The sequence below is a fragment of the Petaurus breviceps genome, unplaced genomic scaffold (genome assembly GCF_028583685.1).
Source record: "Petaurus breviceps papuanus isolate PSGF00001 unplaced genomic scaffold, PetGlider_PUasm1.0 207, whole genome shotgun sequence".
In the NCBI taxonomy this organism is placed as follows: Eukaryota; Metazoa; Chordata; class Mammalia; order Diprotodontia; family Petauridae; genus Petaurus; species Petaurus breviceps.
Window position 1 is genome coordinate 8,125,099 of NW_027185850.1, and position 13,667 is coordinate 8,138,765.

The window sequence follows — 13,667 nt, forward strand, 5'->3', positions numbered from 1 at the left end:
GGAGGAAACATATCATCTCCCATGTTTCTCTGCCTCCCTCAGAGCAGAGGCTGAGCTCTCTGCTCCCAAGCCCAATGCTTCTCTCCCTTCCATCTTCTCTTTCCCAGCTGCTCCACTAACCAATCCCAGCCCCTCCCATACACAGGCTCCCAGGGCTTCTCCTCCCAACATCTGGTGTTGTGCGTCCTGGGACTGCCAGGGCTCTTTGGCAGGGTCACACAAGGGGAGTTGAAAAAACGGGCCATGTTTGGCCAAGAGAAGTGATGATTAAGGGGATACTCGATACCTGCGTTCAACTGTTTGAAAGGCTATCACCAAGATTACGCTTGTTTGACTTGGCCCTGGACAGTGGAACTCAGGGCTGCAGAATGCAAATTTTGTCTTGATAGAAGGAAAAAAAAACACCCTCTTGATGTTAAGAGCTGCCAATCACTGGCCGCAAAGGGAATGCTTCTTCAGAGAGTGAGTTCCCCATCACTGGAGGTATTCAAGGAAAGGCCAGCTGACCATTTGTTAGGGATTTTGCAAAGGGCCTTGTGGTTTAGGTATGAATATCCTCAAATGGCCTCTGAAGTCAGCAAGTTTGCCTATGTGTCTGCTTTGACAAACAAGAACAGGATTGGTCAGTTGCTTGACTAAGTTGACTTGTCACAGCCAGTCTCATCAGGAATTCCCAAAGTAAAAAATTTAACCCAACAGACATTCATTAAAGACCTACTGTGTGCAGGATTGTATAGTAGGTGCTGGCCAAAGCCAAAAGCAAAACTGATCCTGACCTCAAGAGACCACATTGGCTTGGGCTTCTGTGGTGGCACCTAGTACACACTGCCCAGTGGATAGTGCTGGAGATTGTCCCAAGGGCCAGGTTTGTGGGAGCACATCTCCTGAGCCCACTTTTTGCCTCTGTCCCACAAATCAAACTGAAACTCTGACAGACAAAGACCCAACAGGCAAAGGGAAAGAGCTTTATTCATCTACCCTCCCCAGCCTTCCCACTACGGGGAAGGCAGGACTGCGGCAAAAGTGGCCCTGTTGCTCTGGAGGCCAAGGATGGAAGGGGATCCTCCTGGGATGCTTGGGTCAGCCTTGCTTTGCTGAAGCACCTGGGAAAGGAGGAGAGATTGTACCTAGGATAGGACAGATGGGGCTTTGCCTCAGAGGGCACCTACAACCTTTGAGATCCTTGATCAGAGCACATAAGATAGAGCTTAGCACACAATTAGCAGAAAGTACTAGAAAGCTACTTCATGGTGCACTAAAGTGACCCTTTCTCTAGGATCCCATCATGATAGGCTGGAAGGTACCTCAAAGCCCGACCCTCTTCATTTTATGGATGAGGAAACTGAGGCCCAGAGAGGTCATTCAGCTTGGTGGTAGTTCTCTGGCTCTGAATCCTGTGCTTTCTGTGCCCAGTGGGGCCCCTCCACCTGTCCTTAGTGTCCTGCACAAGTTCCCATTGCCCTCTCCTCTCAGTGCTAGGGCCTCCTCTACCCCTGTCCCCACCAAAGTACCTTGTACTGATTTCTTAAAACCTTATGCAGTTACTTCTATGGGCATCTGTTGTCTCCCCCATAAGAGTGTCAATCCCTTGACAGCAGAGGCTGTTCCAGCACACAGTAGGGGCTTAATAAATGCTTGTGCATGGCTTCCTCATCTCTCTGGGCTTCCCCTGGGGTGCTGGGTTGCCTGCCCTGTGTGCAGAGTCTGAGGCTCCACTTCTGAACTGCCTTGCTGGGCTTGGCCTGGTGCCCTGCAGGCCGCCAGACTTGTTATTGAAGCTCACTTGGAAGCAGCTGGTGAAGACTCACTCAAGTGTGCAGGGGCCAAGATGTGCCCGAGGCCCGTACACAGCGAGGAGCAAACAAGGCTGGCTGTTCCTGTTTTCGAGCTCGGGAATGAGGCGGTCTATTTTAGTCCTGCTGGGCTTGGACTGCAGGGAGGGAGGGAGGGCCCAGGTCTGCTCTTGCTCCATTCACTTAGAGCAGAACCCAGAGCCATTCAGCTGGGCCGGAGGAAGCTGTTTGTCAGTTGTTTTCACTAATCAGAAGGAGGGCTTTTGTTTTTGTTTTTGCTCCAAAATAAGACTTTTCAGGCTTCAGAGGCAGAACATAAACTGTCACCAAGACCAAAATTTAATCTAAAAAGTATCAAGTCTTTGTTCTATCCATTTTCCATGAGATAACTCGCAAACAGGAAACAGTCACATACATACCTTTGCCAACAGCCTCTGCATGAGTAAGTCTGGTTTCGACTGGAGGGAAAATCTTTTGTGCACAGGCTATTGTACAACTCATGAAAAAATAAACTTTGGGTGGGTGCGTCAGATTTCAGGAGCAGAGCCCATAGATGACGCCTGGCTGGGATTTCCGAGGTGGGTGTCAGGTGCAGCACCAGCTGGGCCCCCAAAGCCTGGCCCACAAAAAGAGGGGGGCAAAGTGACATTTATAGAGCTTTTCATTTAAAAAGATGTCTTTAAAAAGGCTTAATGTCCAACTTTTAATACAAACAATTAAACTTGCTCAATATTATTTACATTTACTCAATTAACTTCCATTTTAAAGGAAGCCTTTCATGGTGAACAGAGAGCTAGCTCTAGAGTCAGGAGGCCCAGAGTTTCAAGCCTTACCTCTGACACATGCTGGTTGTAATTTAACCCCTCAGGGCCCCTGGGCGACTAACCCATATTTCAAAGATGATAAATTACAGGACAGGTGCTGATATCCTTTGGTTGAAGGATTTTCCTCACTGGGAGTTCCCTATTCCAATGAAATCCACCCCTCCATCTCCCCACCCCCACAGCGTTTCCAGCCACTGCTCAACTCAGGGTGGGCTGTGGCGCTCTCCTTTTCCCTCCCCCACTAAGGGGTTCCTCTCAGTTCTAGACCAATAGAGGTTTCATTCCTGAAGGAAACAGGCCTCTAAAGAAAAGAAACAGTCACTTTTTCTCAAACTGGATCTTTATGCACTCACCAGGATACTCTAAATGGGATCATATAAAGCTTAGGTCATGTCTAGAGGCTCCTGAAAAAGAGGAGTAAAAAGGTACTCGATGTTCAATTAGGACCAAATGATATATTTGTAAAGTGCTTGGCACAGTGCCTGGAATGCAGTAGGCACTATATAAATGCTTAAACCCTTTCCCTCCCTCCAACATAGATTAGGTATAGGACAGCTATTTATTTCCTCCCTGAAAAAGAAATTATATTTAAAAAAAAACACAGAAGAATCAAAAGTGTAGGTTGAGAAAGACTTAAATATAATGCATAATGATTTTATTCTTCCTGGAGGTTGACAATTATCCTCCAAAACATAAAGCAGTTTGTGGAATTGCTGAATCAGCATTTTCCCCTTGCTTTGGCTCTGAACTGTCTCTCTCAAGATGTCTTCTGGTAAGTAAGACCAGGGATTGGATTTCTCTTCCTGTGGATGGCCATCTTCTCTTTCAGTAAGTGCCATTGTAGCTTTTAAGGGTACCAAGTGAAGAGCCAGGAACTCCTGAACTCCTGAAGGTTGACTCTAATGCCGGAAACACCCATCTCAGTATCACTGAAGTCACCTATGCTCAGGGAAAGAAATACAACTATCTCAAACTGAATGTCCAGTAGACATCATAAACCCAACATGGCCAAAACTGCACTCATGGTCCTCCCCCCTAAACCTTCCTTCCTCTTATCATCCTAATTCCTATAGAAGGTGCCACCATCTTCCCCTTCCCTCAGGTTCACAACCTAAGGGTTATCTTGGATTGTACTCTCTTTCCCCACCCTCCTCCCATATCCAATATAGTGCCAAGGTCTGTTGATTTCACCTCTGCAGCATCTCTTGTTGATTTCACCTCTGCAGCATCTCTTGTTGATTTCACCTCTGCAGCATCTCTTGTTGATTTCACCTCTGCAGCATCTCTTGTTGATTGCACCTCTGCAGCATCTCTTGTTGATTTCATCTCTGCAGCATCTATGGTAGATTTCACCTCTGCAGCATCCCTCCAATACACCCCCTTCTCTCCTCTGACATGACACCACTTTGGTACAGACCCTCATCACCTCATACCTGACCCATTGCAGTACCTGCTGGGGGGGGGGGTGTCTCCCTGCCTCAGTTCCCTTCCCACTTTAGTCCATCCTCCGCACAGTCACAAAAGGGACTTTCCTAAAGCACAGGATCAACCACGTCACCCCCCCCCCCAAATCATAAAACTCCAGAGGCTCCCTTTTGTCTCCAAGATCTAATTTTTAAAAATGCTCTGTTTGGCATTTAAAGCCCTTCATAACCTGTCCCTTCCTACCTTTCTAATCTTCAAGTCTTACTCCTCAATACATATTCTTTGAGCCAGTGAGGCGAAGCCTCCTGGCTTTTCCATGAGCAAGACCCTCCATCCCTGGGCTCTAGGCATTCTCTCCAGCTGCCCCCATGCTTGGAACACTCTCCCTCCTCTGATCCAACTGCTGACCTTCCTGTCTCTAAGTCCCACTTTCTACAGGAAGCCTTCCCTAACCCCTCCTAATTCCAGTGTTTTCCTTCTATTATTTCCTATTTATGCTGTACATAGTTTGCTTCATTTATGTTTGCTTGCATGTTGTCTCCTGTGTTAGTTTTTAAGTTCCTTAAGGACAAGGGCTATCTTTTGCCTCTTTTTGTATCCCCAGCACTTAACATTGTGCCTACCAAACAGTGGGTGCTTAATAAATATTTATTGGATTGTATTGGTTTGGGTTTATCCTCAATCTCTTGAGGGAAGTTTCAGAGGAAGAGAGTTTACACTTAACACACATTCCAGAAACAGGAAGATAGAGAGCATAGTTGGGAGTGGAGTTACTTCTTTTTAATTTGAACATTTAATTTTTTATTGATTGATTTTAAACATTCTTTTCCTTTTAGATTTTGAGTTCCAAATTCTCTCCCTCCCACTCTCTCTCCCACCCACCAAGAAGGCCAGCAATATGATATCAATTATACATGTGAAGTCATGTAAAACATATTTCCATAATAGCCATATTTTTTAAAAAGAAAAATAAAGAGAGAAAATTATACTTCAATTTGCATTTGGAGTTCATCAGCTCTCTCTCTCTGGAGGTGGGAAGCATCTTTTCAGCATGAGTCTTTGGGTCATTGTAATGTATTGGTTGGGTCATCTTGGATCATTGGATTGATCAGAATAGCCAAGTCTTTCCTGGTTGATCATCATTACATACTGTGCACAACCATCTCCCCATTCTTCTCACTTCGTTTTGCATCAGTTCTTATAGGTTTTACCACGTTTTTTCTGAAACTACCCTCCTCCCATTTCTCACAGAGCAATAGTACTCCATCCCAAGGAATTACTCTTTTTAAAGTTGGCAGAGTGAGTGACTCCTTTCAAAGAGGTAACCTTTCCTTATTTGTGTTTGTCCATCACTTAGCACTATACCTGACACACAGTAGGCATTTAAATGCTTGTTGACTGAAATACCTAGGAAATGAATTCGAGGTAATTTGTAGAACAGAGTGCTGACAGCCCAAGCATGAGGAAGCCAAGGTCTGCCTGAGGTCACTCAGCTAGTAAGGGATGGAGGCAGAATTTAGATCTACTTTTATTCTGACTTCGAGCTCAGTTGCCTTCAGCTTCCTGTTTCTCTCAAAGAAACCCCTAGGACTCAGTAAGAAAATAGACGTGGGTTTTCAGGGATAGAAATAAATGAAAGTCATTTTCGAAGCTAGCAGACCAACAAATAAAAGATCAGTTGGAGTTCACTCTTGACTGGAGCCATGACTAAGACTCTGGACACCTGGGGCCATTCATTTGAGGTGAAAGAACAGTTGATTCTAGATTTCTCTCCAGCTGCAGGAATAGACGAGTTGGGGAAGGCAGCAGGGAAGGGAAGGGACAACTTGGACTGTGATATGGGGCCAGCCAAAGACCAGAAGGCACACAGCCCATGGGCTGTAGAACTGTCCTGAGGGAAATACAGTCCTTGCATGGTAGCTCCCCTGAGGCGAGGCCAGGGTTGCTCCCCCTTAGTTACAGCTCCACTCTGGAAGGTATTCACAGTGGATGTTGCCTTTTCAAAACTTTTCCTAAATATAAATTAGGCATAGCTCTGAATGACACAGCAGGTAAGTAGTTGTTGGAAGGAAGGAAGGAAAGAAGGAAGGAAGGAAGGAAGAAAAGAAGGAAGGAAGGGTAGAAGGGAGGGAGGGGAAGAAAGGAAAAGAAGGGAGGAAGAAAGAAATGGTAGGGGAGAAAGGAAAGAAGAAAGGGAAGCAAGGAAGGGAAGAAGGAGGGAAGGAAAGAAGGAAGGAAAGAGGGGAGGAAGGGAAGAAGAGAATGAAAAAAGGGAGGAAGGACAAAAAGAAGGAAGGAAAAAAGGAAAGAAATTTTCATTAAGTTTATTAAGCACCTCCTATGTACCAGGTACTGTGCTCAGTGCTTTAAAAATATCTCATTTAATCCTCACAACAGCCCTACAAAGCAGGTGATATCCCCATTTTACAGTTGAGGAAACTGAGGCAGAGTGGTTTACGTGACTTGCCCAGGGTCACACTGCTAGTAAGTATCAGAGGCTGCATTTGAACACAGGGCTTCCTGCTTCCCAGGCTAAACGCCCTACCCCCTGCATTGCCAGCTTCCTCTATAACAACCTCTATAGTAATTCACACCTCCCAAAGTGCTTTGAATTTTCTCAAGCCCTTTTCTCACTCTCTAAGGGAGTGCCAATCACTTTTACCTCCATTGTACAGATCAGGAAGCCAAGGTTCACAGAGGTTGTTCCCTGCACTGGTTTATATGTGAGTAGCCAAATTAGGATTTAAATCAAGGTTCTTTCCACCACACCACCATTTTATGGTAAAAACAAAACTGAGAACCAGAAAAATCAAATCCTACACAGTGAAATTAATTGCCAAAGCCCTGTGCTTCCCATTGTTTAGGGCAGCTGGCGGCTCAGTGGATAGAGCGCTGGGCCTGGAGGAATTCAGAAAGACCTGAGTTCAAATCTGGCCTCATGGGCTGGGCCCTGGGTAAGTCGCTTAGCCCTGTTTGCCTCAGTTTCTTCATCTATAAAACGACCTGGAAAAGGAAATGGCAAATCACCCCAGTATCTTTGCCAAGAAAACCCCAAAAGAGGTCACAAAGATTCTCGCATGCATGATGGAACAACAGCAAATCCACTGCTGAAACAGTGCTGGCCTGGATAGCACTTAACTATACATTTTCAAGTTGTTTCAAGCATCTTCTCTCCACAACAGATTTGATTCCAAACAACAAACATACATTAAGTGCCTACTATGTGTAGGGTCAGATTTGCCTGATCTAGGGCTAGGTACACATTAGCCACTTCCTAAGTACTCGGTGAATGACTAACAACCCACTTATTTGGTTCTTTCAGTCAAACAACCAGTCAGCCCCATTATAAAAAAAAATAATAAAAATAAACAAACAGGCAACCCAGCGGTTTGACTGAATTGTTCCCTTGTTTGCCTGGGTTTACTCGTCGAATTTAGCAGAAAGGATGGAAGCAGTGCCTTCCTGTAGACTCAGCCAGAGACCTGTGAGTCAATAATTGCCCTGTTTACCATCTTCGTCCCCTCAGGCTGTGCCTGCCTTCCCTTGTTACCAAACATTGAAAGAAAAACAGAAAGGTCCTTATGTTTTCCATCCCCCAAATATCTGGCATCTTGTAGACAAAACATACAGATTTCTGACATATTAATCCAGTGTGTGAAAGGTTGTCATATAGAAGAGGGATCCTATTTATTTCTCTATCATCCATCTGTCCATCCATCCATCCATCCCTCCATCCATCCATCCATCCATCCATCCCTCCATCCATCCCTCCATCCATCTGTATGATCTATCTACTTATTATCTTTCTATTATTTGTCTACCTGTTTATATATCATCTATCTGCCTATCATTATTTATCGATCATCCATTTGCCTATCATCTATCTTTCCATTCATCTACCCCCCTATCCCTCCATCCATCCATCCCTCCATCCATCCATCCATCGACCCATCCATCATCTGTCTAACTCTTCGTCTATATACATCTATCATCTATCTGTCCATCCATCAATCTGACTCTCCATCTGTATCCATCTATTTACCTTTATCTATCTTTATCATCTACTTATCTTCCTATTGATCATCCATCTATCTACTTATCTCCTATGTCTGTCTCTCCATCCTTCCACCCACCATCCGTTTATCCATCTATATAATCCTCTGTCTACTTGTCATTATTTATCATCTGTTGTCTGTCTATCCATCTGTATATCATATATCTACCTGCCTACCGTTGTCCATCTGTCCATCCAATCATCTATCTATTTTTCTATCAACTTTAGGTAGCAGAAGTAGAGTCAACGTGCAGAATTCACAAGGAAACTCAAGTCTAAACAAACTGTTCCTGGTAATCAGGCCTGAGGTGGTTCCAAAGGCAAAGCTCTCTCTGACACCAGCGTCTGCAAACAAAGGTTCCGTTGCCCCCTGGAAAGTGAAGTCTCTAGTGGCCTGTCCTGTGTTGGGTCCTCACCCTGCTCTAGTCAAAGCTGCTGTCGGTTAACAATTAATGTGAAAAAAGGACTTAGGCATTTTAATTGAGTGCATGCTCAGAAGGAGACCGGAGGATCCCGGCTGGTTCAAAGCTAATGAGCTTTTAGGTTGGATTAGTGGGGACCTAGGACAAGGAATGATAGGGGGGGGGAAATTCTATTCAATTGGTTCAATTCAAAGAAGGCTGTCTCCTGGTGAACACAATTTGCTAGGTACCGGGGCTACAAAATCAAAGGAAAGAAATGATATTCTCCAAGGGTTTATATTCTAATGTGGGGAGAGGGGAAGAGCCAATTTGTATACATGTAAGTAAACATCAAATAAACGCAAATTTACACAAAATATTGTTGATAAGAATAATGAGGATGATCGTGATATTAGCAGAACAGCTAGGTAGCACAGTGGATAGTGCACTAGACCTGGAATCAGGAAGACCTGAGTTCAAATCCAACCTAAGACACTAACTCTGTGGCCTTGGGAAAGTCACTTCACCCTGTTTGCCTCAGTTTCCTCCTCTGTAAAATGATCTGGAGAAGGAAATGGCAAATCAAGCTAGGATGTCAGCTGAGAAGATCTCAAAGAGCCAGGTACCACAGAAGCATCTCAACAGCAGCAGCAGCAGAAACGAACATGTGTGTAGAGCTTACTACGTGCCAGGCACTGTGCTAAGCAGCAGCATCATCTTTGTCATCATTGTTATCACTTATTTCATTTGACACTTACAATAACTCAGGGAGGTAGGTGCTCTTAATACCCCCATTTTACAGATGAGGAAACTGAGGCAAACAGGTTAAGTGACTTGTGCAGGGTCACACAGATAGTGTTTTAGGCTGGATTTGAGCTCAGGTCTTCCTGACTGCAGGCCTTGGGACAAAGAGAGGGAGAGAGGAGAAGGAGGGGAAAGGAGAGGGAGGTGGGAGAGAGAGGGAGGCAGAGACAGAGAGACAGAGACTGAGACAGAGAGACAGAGACAGACAGAGAGACAGAGACACAGAGACAGAGACAGGGACAGAGAGACAGAGACAGAGAGAGAGACAGACAGACAGAGACAGAGACAGAGAGACAGAGACAGGGAGAGATCGACCATACCTGGAAGATCAGGGTCTGGATCAGAGGAAGCAGTGGAAGGCATAGGTGAAGAGGGAGAGGGAAAGCCTGGCAGTCCAGAGAAAACAGCCTGGTCAAAGACACGGAGAGCAGCATGAAAAGGAATGCCCCATTGAGAACACAGCTGGTGGGCCAGTTTGATTGGCATGAGCAGGATGCCCCTCCAGGGAGGTGCTCAGTTTTGGCTATCTCATTTTGAGAGGGCCCAAAAAGGAGCCGGGCCCTTCTGTGGAAGGCATCAGGAGGGCGCACACTGGGAGCCAGGAACTGAAGATGGGTGAGGAGCTGAGGATGCTGGGGACATGGTTGGTCCATCTTATCCAGCCTCCCTCCAACAAGGCCATCCCTTTCTTGCTCCCAGCTTGTGCCTTATCTCATGGTCCACAGAAGCCTTCCCAGACTCCCCCAGCTGAGGCCTTCTCCCTATTCCTGGAGCCTGCCAGGAGGGCTCCCCCCTCCAGCCCATCCCCCACTCAGCTGTCAATGTGATCTTCCTAAAGGACAGATCTGACCATGTCGTTGTTGTCATTCCAGTCTTGTCCAGCTCTCCATGATCCCATTTGGAGTTTTCTTGGCAGACATACTAAAGTGATTTGCCATTTCCTTCTCCAGGAAACTGAGGCAAATCAGGGTAAAGTGACTTACCCAGGGTCACACAGCTAGTAAGTGTTTGAGGCAGGATTTGAACTAGTTCTTCCTGACTCTAGTCTCATGCTCTATCCAACTGCCCATGTCTGACAGTGTCACCCTGATATTCACTTAACAACAGTGGATCCCTATTGCTTCCAGGATCAAATATTGAATCCTCTGGCATTCGAAGCTATTCATAATGTGTTGCCTCCTACCTTTTTACACCTTGCACCCCTTCTGGTACTCTGTAATCCAGTGACACTCCGCCCCCCTCCTAGCTGTGCTTCCCACAAGACACGCCATCTCCCACCTCCAGACATTTTCCCTGGCTGTGCCCTCTGCCTGGAATGCTCTCCCTTCTCATATCTGCCTCCGGGCTGCCTTTACGTCACAGCTAAAATCCCTCCTTTTGCAAGAAACCTTTCTGGCTCTCTTTTCTGCTAGCGCCTGGTCCTCTCTCTGACTTTCCTCCGGTTTGTCCTTTCTATGGCTCATCTGTGCAGCTGTGGGCATGTTGCCTCCATGTTAGACTGGGAGCTCCTTGAGAGCAGGGACTTTGTCCTTCTTTGTATCCCTGGGCTTAGCCCGATGCCTGGCACAAGGTACTTAAGAAATGCTCCTTGACTTGACTCCTTCCTTACTCCTCCTCCTCCCCACCTAGCTGAGGACCTCCATTCACCCCAGCTCCTTCGTCCCCCTTCTCTTCGTCTCGAGAGCCCTTCAAAGCATGCCCCCCTCCTCTCCTCCAGTCTTGACTTCTCTCCCAGTCCCTCTGCATGTGCCCAGAATCTCCATCTCATGCCATATCCGTCCTAAGCCATCCCCTTTCTCTCTTCCATCTTCAGCCTCCTTCTAACCCCAGTTTCTTCTGTGCTCTCTTCAAACACCCCATGCCCCCAACCTTATTTTTAAAGGATTTTATTAGACCCCACCATCATCTCAGTTTCACCCTATTAAATCCCTCCTTTTCTCAGCTAAATTCCTTGAGTGAACTGTCTTCCCTCTGAGCCCTCTCTTCCTCTCTCTCTCTCCTCATTTGTTAGCCCTTGGCAGTCTGGCTTCCCCACTCCCTGACTTCTCTTTTCAAAGTTACCCGCCATCTCTTGGTGCCTGGCTGATGGTCTTGCCTCAGTTCTGACCCCTCTCCATGTAGCGGCTGCATTCACCTTGTGACCACCCTCTCCTCCCCAACACTCTCTCCTCTTGGGGTTTTCTGGCCCCACTTTCTCCTGGTTCTCCTTCTACCTGGAAGCTTTCCCCTCACTCTCTTCTGCTGCCTCATAAACCACATCCCCCCTCTGCACTGTAGGTGTTCTCCGAGGCTCTGACTGGGTGCCTTTGTCTCGTCCCTCTTGGTAACCTCATCATGGGTTTAACTGTGGCCTCTGTGCCGATGACTCCTCTGTCCATGCATGTCCTGCTCCAGTCTCTTCTGTGGATTTCAGCTCTGTACCACAATGGCCGAAGGATAATTTCAAGCTGGGTGTCCAGGAGACAACTCACCCTCAGCCGAATGGAAACTGAGTTCTTTTTCTTTCTCCCCAAACCCTCCCCTCTTCTACACTTCCTAGTCTGCCAAAGCACCACCATGGGGAAGCTCTCAGGTTCATACCTTCCCCATCTGTGGTCCAGGGCCAAGGCTGGCTATTTCTCACTTCCCAGCATCTCTCAAAGGGGACACAGGCTCTACATTCATGCATGCCCGCATCGCTTCTCGCCTCTCACCTAGATTATCACACAGCCATCTAACTCCAATCCAGTCTCCTCACACTGATCCATCCTTCACTGTGTGGACAAATGAATTTTGCTTAAGCTCAGATCTGACCATGTGACTTCCATACTCAACTCCAGTGACTTCCTAATACCTTTAAGAAAAAAAATATAATCTCCTCTGTTTAGTTTTTAAAGCTCTGAAGAACCTGGCCCCAACCTATCCTGACTCAATGGACCAAAATCTCCTTCTCACACTCTGCTATGCAGTCAAACTAGCCTTCTCTCTGTTCCTCACACATAACAAAGGCTCTCCCATTTCCAAACCTTTGCCCTGGCTGCACCTCCTACCTGGAATGCCCTCCCCTCTTACCTCTGCCTCAGAAAGACTCTCTTCCTTCAAGGTGCTGCTAAGGTACCATGCCCTGCCGGAAGCCCTTCCCTACCTCACAAATGTTTGTGCCCTCACTGCCAAACTCGCCTTTGTGGAACTTTTTTGTGTCTGGTTGTGTTTGCCAATTTGTGTTTCTTCTTTGTAACTCTTTATACTCTCTTGTGGTCTTCTGTGTGAGAACAAGAGGGAGGAGGGATACTTGTCTTCCTCGTGCTTAGCACAGCACCTAGAACACAGTAGGTGCCTAATAAATACTGAGTGATTGGTTGGTGTCACTCTGGATGGATCTGCAAGGTCATGAATCAAATGTTCCTCCAATGACACACACTGTCACCTTGCTGCACCTGCTGCCGCCCAGCTGGGGGAGGGGTCAGACACTCCAATGTGCCAGAGGCCTACAGCTTTCTCCTGACATCCCAGGGTTACCACCAGGCATGACGGCTGTCTTCAAGAGGGCCGTACTAGAAAGAGTGGGGGATGTTCCCCCAGGGAGGCAGATTTCAGCTCAGGAGACGAACATCTCCCCTGCTGTTTGAGCTCTTTGTGTCTGGATGCAAGGGGAGTCGAGTCATCCCAGTTAAGGGAGGTCTTTGAGCACCGGCTGTATGCCTTTTGTCAGGGACATTGCTGGAGAGATTGAGGAGTGGAGGGGAGGGGGAGTAGAGGAGAGCCGGGAAGGGGAGGGGAGGGGGAGATGAAACATCATAGAGGGGGATCAGATCTGAGTGACCTTCACAAGTTACTCATCCTCTCTAGGCTTCAGTTTCATCTGTAAAAGGACATCAGATGAGAAGACTGCCCAGAGCTTGTCTAGCTCTGTGGCCCTGCTTCTAGTCTGTCCCCAGGATGGAAGCTGGCCTGGGAGACTGAGACCTCCCAAGAGGTCTCTGGGCCACTTCTTGGTCCTTCAGGCTGGAAGCAGCCTGGCTAACTTTTCAACAGCCCCTGCTTATCCAAGATTTTTCCTCTTCTGCTGGCGAGGCCAGAACCTTGAAAAGGGACAGGGGAGCAGACACAGGCCTGCCTGGCCAGAGAGCAGCTCATCTGAGGCAGATTGGATGTCCGGTGAACTCTGAGACCTGCCAGGAAATGTCCCTGAGGCTGGAAACTTGGTTGGAGGAGGTGCAGATTGCCATCTGGGGCCAGGATCGTGGAGGGAAGTCAGCACATAGTTCTGTGCTTAGGTCCATTTCCCAGTGGCTTGGGCAGCTTGGGTTGTGTTTTGTTTTAAAATGAAACAAGACCAATCCAAGAATTTTGTGTAAACAAGCTGCCTTTGACAGAAACCACAATT

General features: G+C 46.9%; 1 long non-coding RNA gene across 1 annotated transcript; it reads right to left on the minus strand.

The window, feature by feature from the left end:
• Positions 1-3,237: 3,237 nt before the first annotated feature.
• On the minus strand, positions 3,238-9,841 carry LOC138164778 (uncharacterized). The gene is made up of 3 exons (XR_011169173.1): positions 9,622-9,841; positions 3,809-3,954; positions 3,238-3,556 (listed from the first exon to the last, which is right to left on the minus strand). It is a non-coding gene; the product is annotated as an uncharacterized lncRNA (long non-coding RNA).
• Positions 9,842-13,667: the final 3,826 nt, after the last annotated feature.